Source organism: Symphalangus syndactylus, chromosome 18 (genome assembly GCF_028878055.3).
Source record: "Symphalangus syndactylus isolate Jambi chromosome 18, NHGRI_mSymSyn1-v2.1_pri, whole genome shotgun sequence".
NCBI lineage: Eukaryota > Metazoa > Chordata > Mammalia > Primates > Hylobatidae > Symphalangus > Symphalangus syndactylus.
The window spans coordinates 92,879,161-92,900,610 of NC_072440.2; the positions used below are offsets into that span (position 1 = coordinate 92,879,161).

Consider the following 21,450-nt stretch of genomic DNA (forward strand, 5'->3'; position numbering starts at 1 on the left):
CATGACTGGTGGCTTAAGCTATTTGTTTTAGAATATACAAGTACTTAAAAATTATCATTTTGTTTTAATCTTTCGGAACTTCAACCAATATCCAGAGATAACAGGAAAGACACGATGTCACAGTCTGACAAACAAACATTTTGTTTTCTGTTTAACATGAATAAATGTTAAACTTTATCAGACAATTTGTCTGTAAGCATTAAAATGATCATGTAGCTATTCCCTAGAAATATTATTATGAGATTATTTGTGTCTCCCCTGAATCTGTAGAAATTGTCTATATTTTATTCCTAATATTGTTTATTTGTCTCTTCTTTTTTAAATTCCATTTTGTTAGAAATTTGCCATCTTTAAGCCTTTACAAAATGAAAGCATTTTATCTTGTTAATCATTTCTATTATATTGAATTTTCTATTTGTTAATTTTTCATTTTAGTATTTCTTTACTTCTACTTTCCTTGAGTTTTCTGTTCTTCTTATGGCTTCTCTGTGTTGAGTATTTATAACTTTTTTCTTGTTTTTCATAAGGTATTTGAATGCATAAACTTTCCTCTAAGCACAACTTTATTATAACTCACATATAGCTTTTAATATGGTATGTTTTTCCGTTGTTTAGTTCTAAATATTCTGTTATTTGCAATATCGTTTTCCTCTGAAACCCATAGTTATTTAGGAGTGTATTTTTTAGTTTTTAGTTTTAATATACATATAATTTTTCAATTATCTTTTTAATTTCAATTTCCAATTTAACAGCATTATATTAGAGGATGTGATCTATTATGATATCAAGTCTTCATAATATTTTGAGTCTTTAGGGTCAATGCATAGTTAATCTTTAGAAATGTTTTAAGTATACATAAAAATAATTTTATTTGTTGGTGGACAAGATTCTATATGTACCTATCAGATAAAATTTTTAATTTTATTGGTCACATTTTCTATGTTCTCACTAATTTTGTATCCAATTGATTTGTCTGGGTCTGAAAGAGGTACATTAAAATCAGTTGGTTTAAGCAATTTGGACAGTTTGACAGTGATGTGCCTCAACATGGACTTCTTTGGGCTTATGATTCTTGGTTTTCATTTAGCATCTTGTTTCTGTAAATTTCTGTCTTTCATCAAATTTTACATGGCACTGTTTGATATTATTTAAGAAGTCTCTAAAGCTGTTCTTTATTTTTTCCCCTGTTCTTCACCTTGAGTAATCTCTATTGCCCTGTCTTCAAGTTTACTTGCACTTTCCTTTGCCATGTCCTTTCAGATGTTAAATCCATCTAGTGATTTTTTTTATTTCCAAAACTGTGTTTTTCAGGTCTAGAATTTCCTCTCTTTTGTTTCTATTTATATTCTGTAATTTCCTATTTCTCTGCTGAGATTTTTATTCATGGAAACCATGCTCTTTTGCTTCATTTAAAATAGTTACAATAACGACTTTAAAATCCTTGTTTGTTAGTTCCAACATCTGGTTTATTTCAGGGCAAACTCAACTGATTTTCTTTCCTTTTGAGAATGTATTTCATTTTTTTGTTGTTTTTTGCAAGTTGTGTAATTTTAACATGATGCTTATATTTTCAGTGGCATGCAATGCTGCAATTATGTGAGAGCAGAGCTCATTCACAGCTTCCATCATGAACTCCCTAAGGCTATGCAGTCATCTGGGAGATAGGAGGAGAAATTTCACAAACAATTTTTTTCTCCAAGTGGATAGAGTCAAGTTCATGGCAATTAGATATATTCATGAGATGACCTCACCATTGGATGTGTGTATTTATATTTAGAAAGATAAATAGTTATAATCTTTAAAAACCATTTGTGTGTTGCTATCATTGTAGAAGATTGTACAGCATTTTCTAATATTTATGTTACAAACAACCTTAAGACAAAATATATTTCCCAAATATCAAAACCTGTTCAAATGGGCCCAAGAGACTTTCTTTAAAATCATGTCATTCATATGCTAAGGCAGATTTGCTTTTTCTGGAATGTCAGCTGATGCCATCCAACTTCTAAATGTCAATGATGTAACAACAGGGTGAAGTCAAAGGCAGTTTAACTTGCAAGGGATACTGCCAAACACTGTACTGTCTTATCTAACTTCATGGAGGAAAAGAATGCCCCTATTCATGCTCTTGTGGTTTACATAGGGAATTTATTTGTAATACTTCAATATGGTATTTGGAAGTGACAATTCTAGGCAGAAGACACTATTTCTTTCTGATAAAATTCTGTTCTGCTTGTCAGTAATTTCCCGCTTATACTAAAGTTACTTAATTAGACTCACTTATTTCATTAGAAAAATATTGATAATTGTTTAATCTGGATGACGGTTATAGAATAGTGCATTGTATTAATTCTCTTTACCTTGGTTTGCATTTGAAAATGTCCATAATATAATTTTTAAAAATTACATCTTTGTGGTTAAGAAATAGAAACACCTGTAAAATTTTTAATGAATTTCCATAGTGGTTAGTTTTTAGTATCATGGTTCAGAGCATAGCATTTTAAGTATAAATATGAGCTTTGGAGACTGCCAAATTTGAATTCTGACTCTGTGTGAGAGTCAGAATTGAGCAAATTGATTAACCTCTCTGAGCCTTGGTTTCCTCTTTCTTTCCCTTCTCTTCCTTTATCTTCCTTTTCCTTCTCTCCTCTTCTTTCCTCTCTTTCTCATAAAAGTGCCAAAGAATCAATAATAGATACTAGATAGTACACAGAATGGGGTGTCAGGAGCCTAAGTTTGATTCTGACTCTAGTTTCGTCAGAATCTAGTTTCTAGTTTCTGGAGAAACTAGACTCTAGCTTCTCAATATGTGCATGCCCATCTTTTTTCATTCTCACAACACTGAAATCATTTCTCTGCCTAGAAAGCTCTTTGCTCACCACTTTGCCTGCTAGGATCCCATTTACACTTCCAGCCTCGAATATACTTCTTTGGATGAGTCCTCTATGATGAACAAAACTAGAATACACACCCTTTTCATATGTTCTCAAAGATCTCAGGACTTTCTCTCCTTGGCATTTAGCACAGTTTCATTTCATTGATTATTACTAATGATTATGTCTGTCTCCCTCACCATACTGTAAATTCTACAAGGATGGAGCCAGGCCAGGGTGGTGGCTTATGCCTATAATCCCAGCACTTTGGGAGGTGGAGGCAGGAGGATCACTTAAGCTTAGGAGTTCAAGACAAGCCTGAGAAACATAGTGAGACCTCGTCTCTACAAAAAATAAAAAAAAAGTTAGCCAGGAATGATAGTGTGTGCCTGTAGTCTGAGCTACTCAAGAGGCTGAGGCGGGAAGATCACTTGAGCTCAGGAGATCAAGGCTGCAGTGAGCTATGATTGCGCCAGGCTGTACTCCAGCTTTGGCAACAGAGAAACACTCTTTCTCAAAAAACAGAACAAAACCAAAAAGAGGGTGGGATCAGTTCTATCTTGTTACCTTTGTTACCCCAACACTCATCACAGAGCCTTTCTTGTAATAGCTGATCAAATATTTGAGAAAGTTTCTGTTTCAATTACTTTGTCTGTAATATGTGAATAACAGCAGCAATAATAATTCACATCTTATAGGCTTTGAAACAGTAAACAAGAGAAACCCTATAAAGCTTTTAACATAGCATCTGGCAAAGAACGAAATCAATACAGAGTAATGTAATTATTAAAAATGCCTTTTTTTCAGAATTACTAGAAGTTACATCAGTAGGTATTATTTATCTTTACAAGAGCAATTTGTAATTTAATAAGATGTTTACAATCTTTTGCTCAAAGAAAGGTGCTGTTTAACTAAAATGTGTATTTCAATGTCTCTCTTTCTTTTTTTTTTTGAGACGGAATCTCACTGTGTTGCCCAGGCTGAGTGCAGTGGGGTGAGCTCAGCTCACTGCAACCCCTGCCTCCTGGGTTCAAGTGATTCTCCTGCCTCAGACTCCTAAGTAGCTGGGATTATAGGCACATGCCACCACACCTGGCTAATTTTTGTATTTTTAGTAGAGGTGTGGTTTCACTATGTTAGCCAGGCTGGTCACAAACTCCTGACCTCCTCGGCCTCCCAAAGTGCTGGGATTACAGGCGTGAGCCACCACACCCAGTCCCAGTGTCTCTTGATAGGATCAATTGTCATATAATCTTTCCTTAACCAGTTTCAGAAGATACTCCTATAATTTATGTGGGGTAAATAAGATAAAGAGACGAAGGAGTTGGAGATGGTTTGCCACTGTATAATTTAATTAATTTGTGTGATTATTTAATTGCCAGGAAATTACTAGTATTCACTGATTATTTTGACATGCAGTTGACTTATCTCTTAGAGAGAAATAAAACATTTTAAACTTCAATTCCCACTGTGTCAAAATCTTTTTAAAACCTGGGTTCACAGGGACAAATCTATGACTTTTAAAGCAAGACATACTCCAAGCTGGGCGCAGTGGCTCACGCCTGTAATCCCAGCACTTTGGGAGGCTGAGGTGGGTGGATCACAGGGTCAGGAGATCGAGACCATCCTGGCTAAGACGATGAAACCCCATCTCTACTAAAAATACAAAAAATAGCCGGGCGTGGTGGCAGGCGACTGTAGTCCCAGCTACTCGGGAAGCTGAGGCAGGAGAATGGCGTGAACCTGAGAGGCGGAGTTTGCAGTGAGCCAAGATAGCGCCACTGCACTCCAGCCTGGGCAACAGAGCGAGACTCTGTCTCAAAAAAAAGAAAGAAAGAAAGACATACTCCAATACTCCGTTGTATACAATTGCTTTCCCTTGATTGCTCTTCCCTGGATGGGACAATTTTGTAGGTGCCTGGTGAAGTTGCTGGGCACCAGGATGGAAAATTCCGGATACACGGGACAGTTGAACACCAACTCCCATTAATGCTTTTATTACCTCGCTCCATTTGTAATGTAAGTCCTTCAGAGATGCTTCAGGTTTTTCTATTCTTAGAAGAAAAGTCAGAAGCTGGGGGTGTGTGCATCACCTTTATAATCAGAACACTCCTTTTAGCTCCTAATGTGGAACATATGGTGGTTGAAGAGGTTGCAGTGTTACAGAAATGTCATCACAGAATTTCTCCATGTTAACATGTATCATCTGTCACATAATTGTTTGTTTTACAGCCCATACCTATAATGGGCTAAGTGGGGACTATTTATATCAGTTAACAATGAGTACCTTTAATTAGTATTTCATGCAACTGGAACATGTTAAGGAAGCTGACACAAATCTGGCTAGGTTGAGAGATTCCATGTGAATTTCATTATGGAATTGCTAAGATATTACAGTTGCACAGGTACCAACGTTTCTGCTTCAGCTGCTTTAAATGCTGTGTACACACATGTATATCCAACATGTATGAAAATGACAAACCATCACACTGGGCACCACCACTCAGCTGATGGACATGTCAAACTTGTCCACTTTGTTTGCTAAACCCCAAATGCCTGATGCTAGCTCATCCAGAGTCCTGCATAGGCCTGCAGATAACACAATTATAGAGCCTGTGCAAACCTTGGGGAAAAATGATTGAAAAAGTAACAATGAGCAAAGCTTTGTGGTAAAAGCACACTAAGTGAGAGACTGGCAGTTGGATAAAGTGTTTTTGTTAACTAGTGCAAAAGGTTTTATTTTTCCCATTCTTATTTTTAGACACCTTTATTGATTTGAAGACGTTTCATCAACATCTTAGATAGACTGAAGCAAAACTGGCTTTAGGAGACAATGAAGACATAATTACATGTCTAGACCTATAAGAAAGTATCTCCAATTAGATATATTGAAGAAGATAACCATGACAACAAATCATTCGTTAATTTCTTTGAAAAGGAATCCCCAGCTACGACTACAATAGAGGCTGGCGGGCCATGCTAAACAAACTCTGAGCAGCTTCATGTGATGTGCCCTCTCCCTGTTAGGATTTTGTAAGGTATGCATAGTATATTCAACCTGTCATCTTGGTTTACACAATCAGACAACATTTTCACATGTTGATCTCGGTTTCAGAAGGAATGCTAATTGTTTTGTCAACCTAAAATGAATTTTTAAACAGTAAAGTTTGTCGGTTTTTTTTATTGTTTGTTTTATTTTGTTTTGCTTAGAGACACGTTCTTACTCTGCGCCAGGCTGGAGTGCAGTAGTGCAATCATAGCTTACTGTAACCTTGAACCCCTGGGCTCAAGCAATCTTTCTGCCTCAGCTTCCTGAGTAACTAGGAGTACAGGTGCACACCACCATGCCTGGCTAATATTTTTATTTTTTATCTTTTGTAGAGACAAGGCCTTGCTGTGTTACCCAGGTTGGTCTGCAGTGAAGTTTTACATATTTTTTGATGATTTATTGCTTGGCAAAATATTCTACTTTTTTGACAATGTTAGTTGTTTGTTCTTTTGGGTTTTTTTTTTTCATAATGACAATATTACTCATCCAAGTAAGTAATAGGCTTTATGATGCTTCCTGTGAAATCTTTATTGTTTAGTGAAAATTTATGGACATTTTCTGGTGAATTTATCTTGCAACCAGAAGCTGCTTATGGTGGAAAATTGTCTTTGCTCAGTAATATTCTCAGACCACCAAATATCTGTTTCTAACACAGAAATTCCTGGAATCTGAGACACTGAAAAATTACTAGCAGGTCTCTGCTTCTTGGTATCTATGTTAACCAAAGTGTATGTAGAATAGAACAGCAGTTGCTAGTGAACCTGCACCACCCCTGCTGACAACTGCAGGAGGCTTTATTCATCACTGTCCTCCACTGTCTCACTTTCCCAGGGCCGTAAGGGTATAAACACCTAGTGCACATTTTCTTATGGTGTCTTGGGCCGTGATTGTGTGTCCGCAGGTATTTTGTCATGGATTCACAACAGATAATTGACTGTGAGTTTTTACTGCAGTCAGCAATTTTCTTTTTCTTACAGAAGCTTTGTCTTCATTCTATTTGGTGTTGCATTCAAATGATGCTTATCATCTTTCAGTGTTCTGCATTTATAGATGGTGTGATTCTTATGTTTCTCTTTTTACTTAAGTGGTATCCCTAGTAACTTTTACACTTTCTACTTCATTCAAAATTAGATATGAATATAACCTTTTGTGTTTTTCTAATTCATTAGAAAATTATTTTGTGTTTTTCTAATATCTTTAACATAAACAATTTAACACAAATGCTTAATTATTTCCTCTATTGAGTCATATTAAAAGGTACTTCGGAATGCTATTAAAGGGATATTTGGCATTTTTGCTGCTTCCACATCAAGAAATAGAGTGTAGCACAAAACAAAAATGAAATAAAAGATTGCACATATGAAATACATCCATGGACTGTGTGGAGATTTAGGGGACTCTGAGATGATTTTAAGTACCCTACTTCCCAGGAGGGTCTATCCTGGGTTCACGTATTTTCAGTGGTGACAAAGTCTAGGGTTGCAGCCTGCACAAGATGTTATCCGAGTTGTATTGGGTTTCTGAAAACATTAATATAAATGCCATTGTCAGACTTGCTGATTGGATGCATGTTGATAATCCAGTGAAGGAAAAGGAACAGATAGCACCATCTCTGAGCTTGGAGTTCCTGTTCCAGTGGAAGAAACCTCTTACTAAGCAAGTGAACTTCGTGGATTAGGGTAGGGGTGGGCTGCAGAAATGGGATTCCACCCAGGAAACATTAAATGAATGGCTTACGGGGATGAGATCAACAGAGAGGGTGTCGCTCAGGATGGTGAGTGAGGCAGGCTAGGAGGCGGCTCTGCTGCTGCAGAGATACTATCTTCTAACTGAGTCCATTTGGACCAAGCTAATACAAACTTTGCTATATGCTGGCACAGCTCAATGAGAAAAATTGTCAGATGATTTGTTGGGAAACCTTAGGCAAACCAGAGGATCACAGTGCTGTGCAATGCTCTTAATCCCTCAACAATTATTTGCTTAATTGAGCTTTTCTCCATTACTAAGTTCTAATCATATAAAACATCCTAGGCAAATGCCAATGAAGACAGAAACACATGTCTGAAAAGAATTTAAAATTGTTATGACACATAGAATAATGGCATTTTCCATCTAACATATCATCTGTGTTAATAAGGTTCAAAGACCTTTAACTCTGAAATCACTAAGAGATAGATAATGGACAAGTTTGTTTTACATGTAAGTCAAGAAGGAGTTAGATTATGGCTAATCCCTTTGAAGTCTGTTCTTGAATAAAAAAAATTGAACCAGAAAGAATTTAAGTACAGTACAATACTAAGAAGACAAAGCCATTCTAACTTGTTTCTTTTGGTTGTGTTTGTAAATGTTCATATACATCAACTAAGTCAAACTGGAAGGAAGACAGTGCAGTAGATACCAACAAAATCCTTTGCCAAATAATCACTAGAAATATGGTAGCTTGCAAACTAAACATACTCAAAGTAGCAGAAAATGATGAGAACTGAGGTTGTCTGATTGAATCTAACTGTGTGGATTCAATTAGAATTGCAGATGTAGGAGTAGGTACATTAGCAGATAGACTTGCCAAGCTCAGCTTGCAAAATAGAGAAATAAAAGCTGGGACCACAATATGAAAAGAGTCTCTCTTTGATGACATGCTACCCAAGGAGAATAGTTATTGGGAGGTGGATAGAGGATAGAATAGATTAGAATTAGAATATGGTGGAGGCGTGAAGGATTAGATGATTCTTTGCATAGTCAAAGGAATGCATAACAAATATTTTGTTGAGCTATCAGGTAGAGCAATGTTAATGCTAGGGCAGTCCTCTACAGCTTAGTTGTTCGTGAGCTGACTTAAGATAGCAGAGCTTGCCACTGTGTCTGCCACTCTGCTGGAATAAGCTATGACAGTACAATATAATTAGAAAATACTGTTTTTGCAAAACAACAAATACTTTCTTTTGTATATGGATGGGCTCCAAATATTTTTACTGAGAAGTGATGGAATGTTAATTTAGGCCCATTTTCAAGCAGCCATAAAATAAAATTATTAAAAAATATTTTTGGCCGGGCGCGGTGGCTCACGCTTGTAATCCCAGCACTTTGGGAGGCCGAGGCGGGCGGATCACGAGGTCAGGAGATCGAGACCACGGTGAAACCCCGTCTCTACTAAAAAATACAAAAAATTAGCTGGGCGCGGTGGCGGGCGCCTGTAGTCCCAGCTACTCGGAGGCTGAGGCAGGAGAATGGCGTGAACCCGGGAGGCGGAGCTTGCAGTGAGCCGAGATTGCGCCACTGCACTCCAGCCCGGGCGACAGAGCGAGACTCTGTCTCAAAAAAAAAAAAAAAAAAAAAATATTTTAATACACCTTCAAAACTAATGTCAGAATTGGATGCATGAAGCCCACGTAGGCTGCCAAGTGGAACCTAGCGTAAGGCCGAACACTGATGAGCTGTTTTCAACTCTTATTTCTTTCAGCAATCTTAAGAATTAGACACTATTATTATCTACTTAATTTTATGGGTAAAGAAAATGATGCCTTAAAAAGTGAAGCTACTTTCATAAGTCATTCAGTTAGTCAGACAAAGAATCTTGGAACTCAAGTTCAGGCCTATCAGATTCTAGAGCCTGAATCCTTTCCTATACTCTACTGCTCTCTAGTAGACATCTAAACACAGGTCACTTAGATATTCCAGCACCATGATGTTACGGAAAAAAATTAAAATGAGAAGTTTGGCAGACAGAATAACATTCACCGAAAGATGATCACATCCTAATTTCCATAACCTGTGAATATGTTATCTCACATGGCAAAGGAACTTTGCAGATTTGATTAAATTTAGTATCTTGATATGGGTAGATTATACTGAATTATCTGGCTAGGCCCAGTGTAATAACAGGGGTTCCTATAACATATTATAACCTTATAATAGGACATAATGATACCAATGATACCAAGATCATCAAAACAGGAAAGGGAGATGTAAAGACAGAAGCAAACATTGAAGTGATGGCTTTGAAGATAATGGAAGAGGGCAGGAGCCAAGGAATATAGGTGGCCTCTAAAATCTGGCAATGAGAAGGAAACAGATTCTCCTAGAAATTCCAGATGGGTCTCAGCCCTGCCCAAACCTTGATCTTAGCCCAGTGAGACCCATGGTGGACTTCTAACCGATAGACTCTAAGAATAAATTTGTGTGACCATGAATTTCTAAATTTGTTTTAGTTATACCAGGAATAGGAAACAAATACAGGAAACTTCACGGAAATTAAACATAAAAGAGCTCCACAGAAAAAGTCCAGGTCAAATTTGTACTAATGGCATTTCAATGGCAATGCGTTGAGAAAAATATTCTTGGATTTCATAATCTCTGAGAATTAGGTCAGATAGAATATAATCTGAAAAGATCATGATTTACCATTACCACATGTAACTGGGTTGTCAGGATTTATCCAACCAGAAGAAATAAACCATTGCTTAGCCAGCAAATGCCAGAGACCTGTGCCCTAACCTGGATTCTTCGAAGATACTTTGTTATTTAAATAAATCAATAAATTTTACATGCACATATGATAGCCAGCTAGAGACGTAATAGAAGAGAACCCCCATTTAGCAACAAAAAAGATAGAACCTCCATAGCAACAGAAAAAGGATAAAATGCTTAAGAATAAACTAAGGAATAAATGCTCAAATCCTATTTGAAAAAAAACTATAAGCACTCCCAAAAGACACAAAAATAGACTTGAATGAAACAATATTGCTTATTTTTCATTGAGACTTCTCAACATCATAAAGATATCCATTCTATTGAAATTAATTTATAAAGTTGATGGGAGGATCCCAATGAACAATACCAATAAACTGCCTTTAAAACTAGACAAATTGATACTAAAGTTCATATAGAAAAAAAACATGCAAGGATAACTAGGAAAACACTAAAAATGAAGAGTTTTAAGTGGCAAGACCAGCCCTCCAGATATCTAAACATACTACAAAGCCTTGATAATTAAAACTGCTGGGTAATAGTGTATGAATAAACAGAAAAATCAATGACAAAGATAGAGAGTTTAGAAAGAGATAAGACTATATGGTAATCTAGAATATAACAATACATTGTAGATAGAACTATATGGAATAGATGGAATTATATGGAAATAGGTGGAACATGAGGTAATATATAATAGAATATGACAACAGTGGTTTCTGAGATAGCCGGGGCAAAGATAGAATTTTTAAATTATGATGGTAGAAAAACTAGAAAACCATTTGGAAAAAGATACAGTTAGATTCACTTCTCACAATATCCACAGGAATAAGTTCCAAATGAATTGAAGATCTAAATGTAAGTAATAAAACTATACAAGAATAGATGAAAGCATAGTGAATTCCTCTATAATTTGTGTGTGAGGTTGATATAGTATAGTTTTGTCCATCCTTTTACTATCAATATTTCTGTTATTTTAGATATTCCTCTTAATATCAATATACATACTATTATTAATATATTAAGTTATATTTTAGTATGATATGAATACGTATTCACACATATGTATGTTAATTTTGTCACTTTAGTCTGTAGTTTTTAATGCTTCCTTGAGATCTATTACCTTAGCTCGCTATGACACTGTATCAATTATTCTGTATCTGTTTGTTTTTGTTTTTGTTTTTCTTTTGCAGTGGTGTGACTTAGATCAATAGACTCAATATTTACTTAATGTCCCAAATATTTTTTTCTATTAGGAGTTTCAGTACATTTTTTTGGTTTTGTTTACTGGATTCTTTACTTCAGCAACTCCAATGATGTTTAGGTTAGATTGTATCTAATTGTTTTAATATCTTAATCTTTTTTCCCTCCATATTCATTGAGATTATTTTAAATATTTCCTAGGTACCAATTTTAAAAATTCAGTTGTAAGCTCTGTGAATTATGTTACATTTTATTTCTAATTAATTATATTTTCTGTAATGTGGTGTTTGGATTATTGGTTTGTTTCCTTAACTCTAAAAATTCTCTTTTCCTCTTATTCTGTTGTTTGAATAGCTTGTCTATGAGGTCTTTCATCAGGCCTGTTTGTAAGAGGACTTCTTAAGATCTGTTGTCTGCCTTTTGCATATGATGTCCCTTTTGTTTCTCATCAATTATTACCAATTCATCATCATCATCTCTTTCTACAATGTATTTACAAACTTTTTTCCAACAATTTTCATGTTTAAGGTGAGTAGCTCTGCCCATTTCTTTTCTGCTTTGTGCTGATATGATGTGGGTAAACTCTCTTCTACTCCCTTTCAATTTTGACTGGGAATTGCTTGTCTTTTCCTTTGAAGGTGTAGTTTAGATGGAATTTTTCTGTATCCTAGAGACCAGAAGAGAGGAAAAGAGTCATCAGTTTGAGAAAAACCTCAGCCAGGGTTCTGTGCAGCCATGGTTTGCAGTGTGTCCTGTCTTCTCATCTCAGATTTTGTTAAACTTTCTTTTCTGCCAAATCCCACAGATAATTTAGTAGAGGAGTATCCCCACAGAAATGCTTTATCCATTAAGTTTTCCAATGCTTCTTGTAAAGGGTTGAGTCCTAAAATAGTTATTTGTATTCAAAGAATAAATAGAAGACTGAATGATCAAAGTAATGATTTGTTAATGGACGTCTATAAAATGTTACACTCTGCCAAATGTTTCATTGTTAAATTTGATATTAGTAGGAAAAAAGTCCATTATACTTGAAAGGATTGTATGTTCAGTTTTCTTACTTTGCAAGAGTTCTTGAGCTTACATTGTAATTGAAACAATCACTGCAATTTTTAAGTTTAAGAAACTGCTTGAAGCAAAAATAATTTTAAAAACAAAATTATAAAGAATTGTTTAAAAATATGAGCAAAACGTATGTTTAATGGGTGATGTGAGTGAATTTTAGTATGTGTTATACTGTAAAGATTCCAAAAGTAAGAATGCCTAAGAACTATAAGCACCATAAAATGTTTCTGCATTCTTTGGCTGCAGGTATTTTGCCAGTTCAGTCATGGAGCCCTGGGTCATCTGCTTTAGGCAGAGAATTACTTGGTATCATTTCTTACCCACTTTCACTTTTTTCCATACATGAAGCTATCTCTACATTTTCCCAAGCAAAATAGGGAAAGCAATGGTAAAAGTAGTGGTGATGGGTATGTATCATGTTTATGATGGCCCCAGGTCTTTTGAAAGCCTCTCCTATGGTTTGGTAATTCTCCACATTTGAGAGTCCTGTCTCCTCTAAGTTGGAGCTGGAAATTAATTTTTCTAATCTTCATGTATCCAGGGCACCGGAACATGAGCCCAGTTACTGCTGATTGTACCCACCACCCCAGACTTCAAGAATTGATAATGGAGGCTTTTCCTGAAATATGTGCTATTTCCCCATCTTTTGCATGCTGGTGAAGAAAAAGTTTAATGTGCAATCTGTTTTGCTGTTCTGGAGGACAATGGAGCACGGTAGAGACAGGAGGCATTCAGATGCAGTAATGGCAGAGGTCCCCTGATGCAGTCTATGGGGTGCTCCACAGTGCCAGGACACAGAGTTGATGGAGAGGATCCTCCTTGCCAGCAGTTCAGTGAGGTTCTTAGGTGTTGATCCAGGCTGCATTGCCACCAGTCTGACTGTCTGGGTCCCTTGGAGTTGCTGTGGGTTTCCCTTAGTAAATAATTTTTTCCCTTAAACTAGCCAGAGGGCCTGACTATGCTCAGACTTTGGCCTTTGTGGGAAGAGGCTACAGTGTGGGAAGGGCCAGCTCCTCCAGGTTCTCATTATGCCACTTTCTTCACCGGCTGCTTCTAATTTATTTCCTCTTTGTGTTCTCTTTGGCTGGCATTACTCTTCATTGCTCTAGAAAATTGGCTCCAGGTTAGGGCTGTTGGATTTAGAAAATAAAAATACAGGATGTAACACATATTGTATGATTCAATTGTATGAAACATTCAGATAGGCAAATGTATAGAGACAAAACACAGATTTGTGGTACAAGACACAGATTAGTGGCACAAATGTAGATTAGGGTTTTCCAAGGGCCAGGGGTGGACATGGGGAGTGACTGTTAATGGGTATTATTTTCCTTTAGAGCTGATGAAAATGCTCTAACCGTAGATTGTGGCAATGGTTGCACAACCGTAAATATATGAAAAATCATTAAATTGTACAGGGGTACAAGTTCACAAGTTCAGGGGTAGAAGTGCAGGTTTGTTACATAGGTAAACTTGTTTCATGAGAGTTTTTTGTACAGATTATTTCATCACTCAGGTATTAAGCCTAGAACCCATTAGTTATTTTTCTTGATCCTCTCCCTTCTGCCACCCTCCACCCTTCAAAAGGCCCCAGTGTGTGTTGTTCCCTTCTATGTGTCCATGTGTTCTTATCATTTAGCTCCCGCTTATGAGAACATGCCATATTTGGTTTTCTGTTCTGTTAGTTTACTAAGGATAATAGCCTCCAGCTCCAGCCATATCTCTGCAAAGAACAAGGTCTCATTATTTTTATGGCTGCATAGTATTTCATGATATATATATGTACCACATTTTCTTTAGCCAATCTATCATTGACGGGCAGTTAGGTTGATTCTATGTCTTTGGTATTGTGAATAGTGCTGCAATCAACATTCACATGCTTGGGTCTTTATAATAGAATGATTTATATTCCTTTGGATATGTACCCAGTAATGAGGATTGCTGGGTCAAATGGTATTTCTATCTTTAGGTCTTTGAGGAATTGCCACACTGTCTTCCACAATGGCTGAACTAATTTACACTCCCAAAAACAGCGTATAATCATTCCATTTTCTCTAGAACCTCAAAAGCATCTATTATTTTTTGACTTTTGAATAATAGCCATTCTGACTAGTGTTAGATGGTATAACACAGTAAAGATATGAAAGGTATAGAACCTAGTTAAATTTAAATTTTAGATAAAAAATAATTTTTAGAATGTTTTACTAAATATTTGGGATATACTTATACTAAAAAATTATTTGTTGTATAACTGAAATTCAAATTTAACGGGGTATCCTGTATTTTCTCTGACAAACCTAATCTAGATATTTATGGTATTCTTACTTTCCCACTTCACTTGAAGCAAAGATCACCAGAATGGTAAACCCCTGAAAACAGTCTGTTTATTTTTTATTTCTATTTTCTAAATGTCGAGTTGTTGGCTGCACCAAATGAAACTGTGTGGATTCTTGGAAATGTATGTCTCATTCTTTCAGTTCCATCAATCTTCTTTTTGTACAGTTGTTTTAATTCCCTGAGAATATACAATTTAACCCATGTTCATCTGTTATTGCACTGACTCTCTCCACCTTTCTCAGTATTGGTGTGTGTAGGGCTAAAATGTGAAGCTAGAAAAAAACGTGATTGCTACAATCAAAATATCTTCTCAGGAAAACTTCCTATCCATAACATTAGTAATCTTTGTACGCCAAGTGGAAATAGTTGCAGAGATACTTCAGTTACAGAATGAAAATCTACAGTGGAGGTACATGAGGCAGTTGCACAGGTCTTCCTAGGTTTAATGGGAGGGGACAGTCTCCACTTCCTGATGGAGAAGTGGCAAGGTCCTTTTGAAAAAAAGAATAAGTGGTATAGGAGAAATTGTTATGACCTTCTTTGGAAAATACAACCTGATACACTGTATTGAGTTGTCAATCTTTTTGTATGAAGCCAAGTCTTTTCAGTTAAATATGGATTCACTAATTGAAATTCCTTATTGTTTCCCTTATATAAACCATGCCAATGCATGGCCTACGATTTTAAGTCTCTTTAAAGCAGGATGAGAACGTAAGTGATTTTGGAAGTAATCTGAGTTTAGGATGCATTTAAATTTTTACAATTTTCCTTAGTCTTTTGCAATTGTCTTATTCACACCAAAATTGACAGTAATTTTGTTAGCAGCTCACTTTTACTAAGTCATTCATCAAAGAAACATATATTTCCCTAAACTACTATATCATCAATTTATGTAATAATTAGATAATAGAATGACAATAATAAGCACAACTTGCATACTGGGAACAAATCAACTTGAAACTTGGCAAACCTGCAGCTCACCCAGTGGAAACAAGAGTGTCCCGTCTGCTGGAGGCTCCTGAGAAGGGAGTGTGATCTGGATATCAGTCAACATGTTTAAAAAGAAACTGGATGTGCTAAAAAACACTCAATTGAGTACTAGTTTATGCTAAATTTCTTAATTTGATGTGAATAGATAATGTAAACATAGATAAAACATGAACATATACATATATTATCCATATTCCAATCCAAATGCCAGCACCTTTGTTAAGGGGAAATCAGCAGAAGGTTTCCTACTCAATTCAGAAGCAAAACAAAGATGCCCTGTCTCCACCATTATTTAACAGCATATCGAATGTTTCAGCCAATGCAATTAAAAAAGAAAAAAGCAACTAGTGGTGTAAGAATTGGATATGGATAATAAATATCTCTGTAGATAATATGATTATATACCAGAAAAACCCAAAAGAATAAATATGTGGAAAAACTACTATGAGCATTATGGGAGTTTAGTAAACAAAATAAAAAAAACTTATAAAAATAAGTTCCAAATACATACGTAACTATCACTTAGGTGATATAATTTAAAAAAAACAGTATTTAGGAATGCCAATAAGTTTGATTAATAAGTTAATTAATTATACTGCCCATGCATAAAATTGACCAGAAATATTTAAAACATATAAGGAATTATATAGAATGTCTGTAAAAGATATAAAAGTAGACTTAAAGTAGAAAACCATGCCTCATTTTCAGATAGAAGACTTAGCTTCATAAATGTATCAGGTTTTTTTCTGAGTTAATTTAGAAATTAACTGTATCTCACTAAATAATTATTAAGTTGTTCTTTTTCTGGAGCTAGACAAAGTTGATTATAAAATTCACTGGAGGAATAAATAAGCAAGAACATCTAGGAAATCTCTGAAAAAAGAAGTAATGTCCAGAGCTAGCCCCACAAAATATTTAAAACATATTATGTCGTGCAACACTGGGACATAAATAGACAGATGAGTGGGAGAAAAAAACTCCAGAATTGTATATTTTTAATTGGTGTATGAGAGAAGTGCCATCTCAAATCAGAGAGTGAAGGGATGGGCTCTTTAATAAGTAGTGATGAGATAACTGAATAATCACCCAGAAAGAGGTAAGATTGGATTTACTCCTCATTCTGTGTGCCAGGAGAAACTCTAAAATCATCAGACATGTTAAACGTAAAATAATTTTAAATAAAACCATAATAAGTAAAGAATAAGAGATAGGTAAATGTCTTCATTCTGTATTAGTGGGAAAAACTTTTCTAGTTATGACTCCAAATCCAATAGAATAAACAATAATGAAAAAGATGAATTTGATTACTTAAAATGTTTAAAACTTTTGCATGACAAAAATAAAGAAAAATAAAAGGACAAATAACCAGTATTGGCAACTTATATGACATAAGGATAATAGACCTAATGTTGGGCTCAACCATGCACAACTACCAATATTTAACTATTTTGATGTAGAAAAGTGGTAATTTTATATTGATTAACCTAATATATAAAGAACATCTTAAAAAGAGAATAAGAATTTCAACAGCCCTATAGAAAAATGGCCTAAAACTATAAATAAATATGATAATTTATATTTTCTGCAAACTATATAGTTCTGAAAATATAAATGCAAATAACTCTTAATCCATATGAAAATTGTTCAATCTCACTCATTGTAGATATATATATATATATATATATATATATATATATATATATATATGAACTGTAGTGGGATACTATTTTTCAACTATTATATTGGCAAAAATCCCAAAGTTGAGAGCATATGCTGTTGTTGAGGTTGTGAGGAATAGGCACTGTTATGGGTTGGTGGTGGAGATGCAAATTACACAACCACCCGCGGGGAGGAAATTGATAATATCTAGCATAATTACACATGCATTTGTCCTTTGACTCAGCAATCTCACTTCTAGGAATGTTTGAGTGTTCATTATTCTGAACTTTTAAATATAAAATTTTCCATAATGAAATGTTGATAAAAATACAAATAAAAGGAGGGAATGAAGGGTGTTAATTGAACCAATCAAATTGGTTAAATGGAGCCAGTTAAGAGTGTTTCCACTCCACTTTGATGCAAAGTAGTCTGGGTACTAAGTAGGTGAACACCAGCATCTATAGCTGACAAAGGAGTGGGCCAGTCTGATGGGTAGAAAAGGTCGTGTCACAAAAACCATCCTTTCCTCTCCAGCAAAAGGTTCAGCTTTTAGTAATTCAGGGTCTGAGAGTAATTTTATTCACTACTCTTAACAAAGCTATCTTCCACCTCTCCTCTGCAGTTAATAATATTGTGTCCGTCCAGGAAAATGACTTTGTAGATGCTTTCAGAATTGGCTTTGTCACAGTCCACCACTCTTTCTGAACTGGTCGAAGTTTCTAAGAGTGCTATTTATCTCTGCACAGCAATTTTTTTATAGAAGCAGGTGACTTGGTTCCAATTCTAGTCTAGGGTTGGGATCAGTCTGTGGGGAGAAATGCACTGCCTTAGGGTGCTTAAAAATCCCAAATCAATCTGCATAGATGACAGATATGAGTTTGCAAAATCAAGGGCACCAAAAAAATGATATTCTTTAATTTTTTTCAATAACAAAGCTATTTCTTTTAGGAAGCCCCATTCTGCTGGTTGAAACTTAACTTCAATCCATTCACTGTCCCTGTTCCTTTCCCCTGGGCTATACAGAAGCCTCAGGCGCTTACCCAAGTCAAGGTATGAGGAAAGTGGAGCTATGGTCAGTCTAGGTTCGTCTGTCCATCATGTTGGCATGCCCCAAGATACTCTCCCTGATACATTTGGGCCTCTGCTGTGCCTCCTCAGCATGGTCTGTTTCAGGCTGCTGGTTCTGTCTGCCAAATTCATACTGAGCTACAATACTAAATACTAAATATGCTGACATCACTGTACCGGCCTTGACAGATAGACGCAAGGCCTTAGGAATTTAGCTGAAATATACCTGCCTAGACATATTTCTACCTTCATTCTTGTTCCTTTTCCAAAATCTGCCCAAAGAAAGGAGTAGGCATGAGAAAGAGGTCCCCTTCATGCATGGGGTCATGAAATATACCTGGGATTTGTGTTGTCCCTCCCAACACTACCACCCACAGGGTCTCCTTTCTCAGAGACACATGATTTTCACTCTTAATTCCATTCAGATTTCTATTTCTCCCTGACAACTCTTGAAATCATTATCTAAATAGAGAGGTAGCTATGAAGCCTTTTCCTACTCACCAGGAAGTCTTCTAAAGACATGTACTATAACTCTATATTTCAAATATGTAAGTGTAGGATTTGTTTCCAAACTCAGATCACCTAAGAGCTAAAATATAATATATATCTCATATATATTTATATATAATATGTAAATCACATATATGATTTATACATTTGATATAGCTGATCGTAGAAATGTGGTTTAGATGTGTGGCCAAAATTATCTCCCTGGGTATTTCCCTAAATTATATAGTCTTGCATAGTTTACTGGCATAGTTTACAACCATAGGTTTTCTCCACAAAGGAAAGACCTCTAACCACAGGACGGAGGGCAAAACTGATTGCTGGCAATCTGCAGAAAAACCAACACCCAAAACAAAGAGAGACCAACAAGATTGCTTCTTCCAAACTCACCAATCAGATAATCCACCTCTTCAGCCATGGGAAAGAATGAGCAAAGAATGTGTAAAGGCTCTGAATATTACTGGGATAGAATTTGTTTCATATGAAAGCATAAGGCCATGGAAATAGAGATATAGAATTCAGAGGGGAGGCCAGGTGTGGTGGCTCACGCCTCTAATCCCAGCACTTTGGGAGGCCAAGGCGGGTGGATCACTAGGTCAAGAGTTCAAGACCAGCCTGGCCAAGATGATGAAACCCCGTCTCTACTACAAATATAAAAATTAGTCAGGCACAGTGGTGGACGCTTGTAATCCCAGCTACTCAGGAGGCTGAGGCCAGAGAATAGCTTGAACCTGGGAGGCAAAGGTTGCAGTGAGCCAAGATTGTGCCACTGCATTGTAGCCTGGGTGACACAGCAAGACTCCATCTCAAAAAAAAAAGCAATTCAGAGAGGGAATAAAATAAAGCTGAAGAAAAGTATACGTCTATTTTTATACCTACATATAAATATGTAAAACATTGAAAATAGAAAGATATCACTAGGTTGCCTTTAGGGAATATAGGACAGAGAATAAGATTGCAGAATATCAGTTATCTTTGTGGGGTTCTGAATTTGTTTTTTTCTAAGGGGAAAATATGAAAAATGTTAGTGATTTTTAATTTGGGAGGTAGAAATATAAATTTCTTTTTAATATGTTATCCAAAATTCGTAGTTGTATGAGAATGTCACTCCAGATACCAAGCCATACACATACTAATATAATATAATATAATATAATATAATATAATATAACATTGCCTTATATAAGTATTGTGTTATTATAAAAGCATATTGTATTATATTATACAATATTATTTATAATATATGTACTGTATAGTATGATACATATTATATAATGTGATATGTATGACATGATATACATATAAAATATACAGTATGAATAAGCATAAAACAATATATAAATATCAGATTAAGTATTTTACAGCTTATTTCAAATGCAAAGAGCTGGAAAGTTAGAAGTTTTTTTCAGGCCAAAGATTTGTATAGGGAGAAACCCAGTGAAGTAAGCAGAAATGAACATGTTTTAGCCTCAAGAGAATTTTCCCAACCTTATAAACTTACATTTTCTCAGCCTTGCTGAATTGTAAGAAAATAAAGTCTAAGGTCCAAGGCAACTAGTTTAGTAGCAGAATTCCTTTGCCTTAAAGTTGAAACTCAAAGTGTTATACCCTCAGTGTGAAAATGAACTAAAAGTAAACTTTCCTACCACCTTCAAACCCCATAGAACTACCAGGAATGTTTGCCTTGGTAAAGAGCAAAGCAGAAGAAAAAAATGTGCCTCAGAAGCTGTCATCACAAATCAGCCCTTGCTCACATCTGCAGCCCAAGTCTACAATATGGGGTGATGTAAAAAACCTCAAGTAGTGCATTCAATTTAAAATGGTCATTTCGCATTCCAAGATGCCTGAATAGGAACAGCTCCAGTCTACAGCTCCCAGTGTGAGCCACGCAGAAGACAGGTGATTTCTGCATTTCCAACTGAGGTACCAGGTTCATCTCACTGGGGATTGTCGGACAGTGGGTGCAGGACAGTGGGTGCAGCGCACTGAGCATGAGCTGAAGCAGGGCAAGGCATCACCTCGCCCAGCAAGTGCAAGGGGTCAGGGAATTCCCTTTCCTAGCCAAGGGAAGGGGGGACAAAGAGCACCTGGAAAATTGGGTCACTCCCATCCTAATACTGTGCTTTTCCGATGGTCTTAGCAAACGGCACACCAGGAGATTATATCCCGTGCCTCACTCAGAGGGTCCTACACCCACAGAGCCTTGCTCATTGCTAGCACAGCAGTCTGAGATCG

The 21,450-nt window shown here is 36.0% G+C and overlaps 1 long non-coding RNA gene across 1 annotated transcript in view; it reads left to right on the forward strand.

The window, feature by feature from the left end:
• Positions 1-20,980, forward strand: part of LOC129468467 (uncharacterized) — a 69,528-nt gene extending 48,548 nt beyond the window's left edge. Inside the window, exons 2-3 of the long non-coding RNA XR_008652671.2 lie at positions 11,947-12,120; positions 20,880-20,980. This is a non-coding gene — a long non-coding RNA (uncharacterized lncRNA). The remainder of the gene's footprint in view (positions 1-11,946; positions 12,121-20,879) is intronic.
• Positions 20,981-21,450: the final 470 nt, after the last annotated feature.